Source organism: Theropithecus gelada, chromosome 16 (genome assembly GCF_003255815.1).
Source record: "Theropithecus gelada isolate Dixy chromosome 16, Tgel_1.0, whole genome shotgun sequence".
Taxonomy (NCBI): Eukaryota; Metazoa; Chordata; class Mammalia; order Primates; family Cercopithecidae; genus Theropithecus; species Theropithecus gelada.
The window spans coordinates 9,221,025-9,226,706 of NC_037684.1; positions in this window are offsets into that span (position 1 = coordinate 9,221,025).

A 5,682-nucleotide genomic window follows, 5' to 3' on the forward strand; every position below is an offset into this window, starting at 1 on the left:
TCCATCCTGGATTTCCACATTAGCATGTTCTGCTGCTGGGCCCATCCAGCTTGGGGACTTGTTAGGTCCAACAGAATCCAACTTATAATGAACAGTTTCAGATGCATGGTTAGCTGGTGATCCAAGAATAAGTGTTCAGTCTCTATCAGGGTCCACTAACATGCAAGTGCTATTTCTCAAATGGCATATAATTCTCTACTGCAGATGTTATGGTCTTATTCCAGAATCCCAGGTGCCTGCCTTGGGATTCTCCCAATGGAGCTTGCCGCGATCCCTATACTGCATTGCCCAACTATTGCCAGATAGAATGCCACAGGCTGTCAGATCGCAGGGCCCAAGTTGCAGGGTGTGATTGCACCACGTACTGCACTACTGCTGCAGTACTTCCTGCTCTAGGCCCCTTGAAGCTTGCAGCTCTCCATGTCACCTGATTTATGGTCCAGTGTAGGATTTTTGGTATGGAATATATTGCCTGTAGAAGTTAAATAGGCCTACCAGATGCTATGCTTCCTTCTTTGTGGTAGGGGATGCAAGATACAGCAATTTGTCTTTCACTATAGAGGGAACACCTAGCACAGCTCTTACTACTGAATCCCTTAAAACTTCACTGGAGTGGCTGGTTCCTGAAATTTTAGCATGGTTTATCTCCAGTCCTCTGGAATGCATATGTCTTACCATGGCCCCCAGAGCCACCAACTTGTTCATCTGTTCAGAAGCATGATGTCAACATAATGGGTCCATGTGGTGTTCTCTGGGCTGTCCAGATGATGCAGATTTCTTTGTACTGTATTATGATTGAGAGCACGAGTTAAAATAACCCTGGAGCAAAATGTAGCTGAATATTTTGGTCTGTTCCACATTAATGTGAACTGTTTCTGATCTTCTTTCTAACTGAAATAGAAGAGAATGCATTTGCCAAATCAGTGCTCACATACTTTTCACCTGAAGGCTTACTAATGTTGATCTAGATGATACCAAATAGCAGCCGGAATAAGGGCTACTCCTTGGTTAAGCCTGTGGTAGTCTACAGTCATTCTTCAGGATCTTGCCAATTTCTTCAGGGGCTAGGCTAACAAATTAAATGCAAATATAATGGAAACTACCTTCCCTGCATCCTTTAGTTCTTTAATGGTGGCATGAATCTCTTACAATATGAAACCGATTTTGATTTATCATCTTGGCTGAGTTGTGGGCAGCTTCAGAGGTTTCCTTTTGACCCTCCCCACTATAATAGTTGTACTTTACATACCAGGGCCTAATGTTGGGAGTATTCCAACTGTGCACTTGGCTGCTTGGGAAATCATCCACAGACCAAATGAACCAATGTGAGTCAGATTTCAGACAGGACTCCATTTATTACCTGGTCCCATTGTAACAGGGACTGTGATGATATTTCAGGTTTCTGGGTATCAGTGTTAACTCAGATCCCATATTCAACAGCCCTTGAAATGTCTGGTTATCTCCTTTCCCCAGCATATGGTCACATGAATAAATGCCCATAGGTACCTTTGGGGAAGAGCTGGAGGAATTGTCATGGTATATACTTGACATGGCATTGTAAGAGTCTTCCTCCTGGGAACCCATCACTTCAGTCAGTGGGTTTCAGATCTGCAAATTGACTTGGGTTTGAGAACTAAACAAGAAGTTGTGGATTTTTATTGGGGGAAATCACCCACAGCTTCCTGCTCCTTTATTCTTGCTCTTTGTGGGTTATGGATGTTAAGTAACATTTTTATTGGCTGCCTGTCTATTTTGCCTCTAAGGACATCATTCTCCATTAACCATCTCCACAACTTCCTGTGGCTTTAGTCCCTGCGGCTTTAGTCCCTGCGGCTGTCTGACTAACTATGCCAGTCACTGTGGTAATTGTGACCTCCTAGCTTCTATTACTTGAGGGCCCCCATCATGCATTCCCATGGGTATTAATGGGCCCAGCTTTGAGACTGCCTCACCTACCATCCTCTTTGGCATGCAGTGGACAGCCATCACTGGACTTCTTTGATGCAGATGCCCCTCTCACCAGTGCTTTCTGGTGGTCTTGGTGAGTGGTGTGTAATCTGGGACATGTCATAGAACAAAATCCTCTAGCAGGATTACTTCTGGTCTTACCTAATATAGCCATTCCTTCATGCTCATTTCCCTCAAACTCTTTATTTCTTCCTCTACCATATGTCAGGGGAATTTGGGCATTTCCATCCTGCTGAGAGTTGGGAGTCAACGAAAGATGAGAGAGCTGTCACACCATGATGCAAGTCTGATCCTGTGTGGAGGAGAGGGGGAAAAAGATTGGGTGGAACTATGCCAGATAGTCACTCAAAGTCAAGCAAAAGTTGGCCATTATAAGCATCCTTTGTCTCCCAGGAGAAGGCCTGCCCTCCTGTCCTTGCTATACTCAGTCATCAGCTGGGAGCAACCCATGGAAGCATGGCCTTCATACAAACATGCAATGGAAGAGTGAGGCAGCTGGGGTCCTTTGTGAATTAAGCTCCAAGCTGAGGTCTTTGAAGTGCATTCTCACAATTGCCAGAGTGTCCTTTATAGCAAAAAGAAATTTTTTTCTAGTCCAAGCTCCTGCCTAGGATTACATGGTGACTTTGTCTTGTCTTTTTAGTGTTTTTCAATCTAGAACAGTCTTTCAATTTGGGTTTGGATTTGTTTAATGTTTTCTTTTCTTTTTCCTTTGAGACAGGGTTTTGCTATATTGCCCAGGCTGGTCTTGAACTCCTGGCCTCAAGCAATCCTCCTGCCTCAAACTCCCGTGTAGCTGGGACTACAGGTGGGCATCATTGAACCCTCTAATGTTTCCTTATAGTCACATTCTCATTGCGCTGTTTTGTTTTGTTTTATTGGGTCAGGAATACATAAGAAATAAAAATTGTTCTTTTTAGTGGCAGGCAATTTAATTTTTCCTGTTACTAATGATGTTAACCTTGATAACTTGGTTAAGGTGATATATTCCAGGATTCTCTGGAAAACTAGTGTTTTTTCCTTTGTAATAAATAAAGCATCTTGTGGGGATATGCTTTGAGACTCTGTAACTACTCTCAGTGTGCTAAAGATCTGAGGGGATACATAGAGAAAATTCTGAGTCACGCTTTCATTTCCTGTAGCTTAAAAAGCAAATTAAACATTGGACTGGACTGAAATTAAGCTTGGACTTAACTGAGCTCCTTCAGGAAAAGCTTAATTACTTACTGAGACAGGAAAATCATCAGGACACTCTTGGATCTCAATGTGGGTACTGGGAGTGCCAGAGAACCAAGATTCTCCCTCCCACTCTCTCTGGTGCGTGTGATTCTTATAAACATTGATAAAGGATGTCTCATCCCTCCTTCAAGTAAACTTGTTCTGACAAAATTTCACCACACTTTGTCAAATGGCACACATTGTTCCTAAGAAACATCACACACGTGTTTATGCAAACTTTATTTTTTAAACTTTTTATCAAGAAAAGAAAAAGAGTGGAAAATACGTTTTTGCCTGAAAAGTGAATGTTATGAAGAAGTTGCTTGGGTTTGAAAGATAGTCTGTGGAAACACAGATAAGGCTCTATGCTAAGATGGCTTGCTGCTATAATCCTCAGTCCCCTAGTAAAAGTGTCTGCAAAAAAACTTGGCCAGCCACAATGCCATTGAGCATTGACCGCCATAATCAATCTCGCTGTGACTCTCATGGAGAATGTTGGAGCAAGTTTTCTGTAGTGAGGAATCTGTAGACCATGGCAAGCAGCCTCCAGTCTCACTGTGCAGACTGGGGGCAGTGACAGAGGTCATTGACACACAGCTGACATAGGCAGTGATTCTCCCTACACTAATACAGTGATTCTTTCTGTGAGAGAATGACTGCCCTTAATAAGATAGCATGCCCCTTTAACCTACCACCTCTCTTCTCCTATTTAGTTTGTTGAAGCAAAAACAGTGTAAATACTGCATTAAGCAAGTGTGTATGTGTGTGTGTGTATGAGAGAGAGAGAGAGAATGAGCAGTTATGACTCTTGGCATTTGTTACTGGACAAGGCAAACCTAAAGATTTTACTTTTAAACTTGAATTAATACTCAGAATAAGTCACATCTGCCCTCACTTCCCTCCCACTCCACACAAACAAAGATGCAAATCACTGGAAAGGCGACATTTTATCAAAGGCATTTGGCATCTTTCCTCTCTCATGACCCTCTAGAAGCTTGAGAATTTGGGAAAGGAGGGCTGGAAGCAGAAATGGAAAAGAAGTGCTGGAACAATTATGACCTGAAAGCCAGTGGAACTGAGGTCTCCTGCAGGAACTTTTGGGGAGGCCTGGATACTTTGGAGACCAATGGGTATGGATGGAAAGAAGAGCAGAAATGATTCAGCTCATACAGCCGTAAAAAAGCAATGATCTAAATACATGAACAAATCTTTAAAGCAAAATGTTAAAGTGTGGGAGCAAGTTCTACAGAACACATACAATATGATACTTTTTTTCCTTTTCTTTTTTTTTTAAGAGACAGAGTCTTACTCTATTGCCTGTGCAGTGGCACAATCAGAGCTCACAGCATCCTTCAGCTCCTGGGCTCAAGCCATCTTCCCGCTTCAGCCTCCTGAGTAGCTGGGACTTTATAGGCAGGCACCACCACACCCAGCTAATTTAAAACAATTTTTTTGGCTGGGCACAGTGGCTCACACCTATAATCCCAGCATTTTGGGAAGCTGAGGCAGGCAGATCACGAGGTCAAGAGTTTGTAGACCAGCATGGCCAATATGTGAAATCACATCTCTACTAAAAATACAAAATACAAAATTTAGCTGGGCGTGGTGGCGCACACCTGTAGTCCCAGTTACTTGGGAGGCTGAGGCAGGAGAATCACTTGAACCCTGGAGGCTGACGTTGCAGCAAACTGAGACTGCGCCACTGCACTCCAGCCTGAGTGACAGAGCGAGACTCTGTCTCAAACAAACAATTTTTTTTTTTGTAGAGATAGAGTCTTGCTATGTTGCCCAGGCTGGTCTCAAACTCTGGGCCTCAAGCCATCTTCCCTCTCTGCCTCCCAAAGTGCTGGAATTACAGTCGTAAGTAACTGCATCTGGCCAACATGATGCCATTTACATGCAGTTTAAATGCATATAAATGTGTTGAAACAGTGTCATGTGTTGATGAGGGACATATACACATGTACTAAAAGTATAAACAATTGCATGGGAATTAGTAACTTCAAATTCATAAAATTGTACTGGTTATCAGGTGAGTAGGGGATAAGTGGAAAGAGGGAATGAGACCAGCTGGGTACACAAATATTGCTAATGTTATTGCTTAAACTGTGTGGTGAATACACGGGTGTTCAATTTACTATTATTTTGTACTTTCCGTATACTTTAGCTATTTGACAATACGTTTAAAAATCGAAAAGTTGGCCGGGCGCGGTGGCTCAAGCCTGTAATCCCAGCACTTTGGGAGGCCGAGACGGGCGGATCACGAGGTCAGGAGATCGAGACCATCCTGGCTAACACGATGAAACCCCGTCTCTACTAAAAAATAAAAAAAAATTAGCCGGGCGAGGTGGCGGGCGCCTGTAGTCCCAGCTACTCGGGAGGCTGAGGCAGGAGAATGGCGGGAACCCGGGAGGCGGAGCTTGCAGTGAGCTGAGATCCGGCCACTGCACTCCAGCCCGGGCGACAGAGCGAGACTCCGTCTCAAAAAAAAAAAAA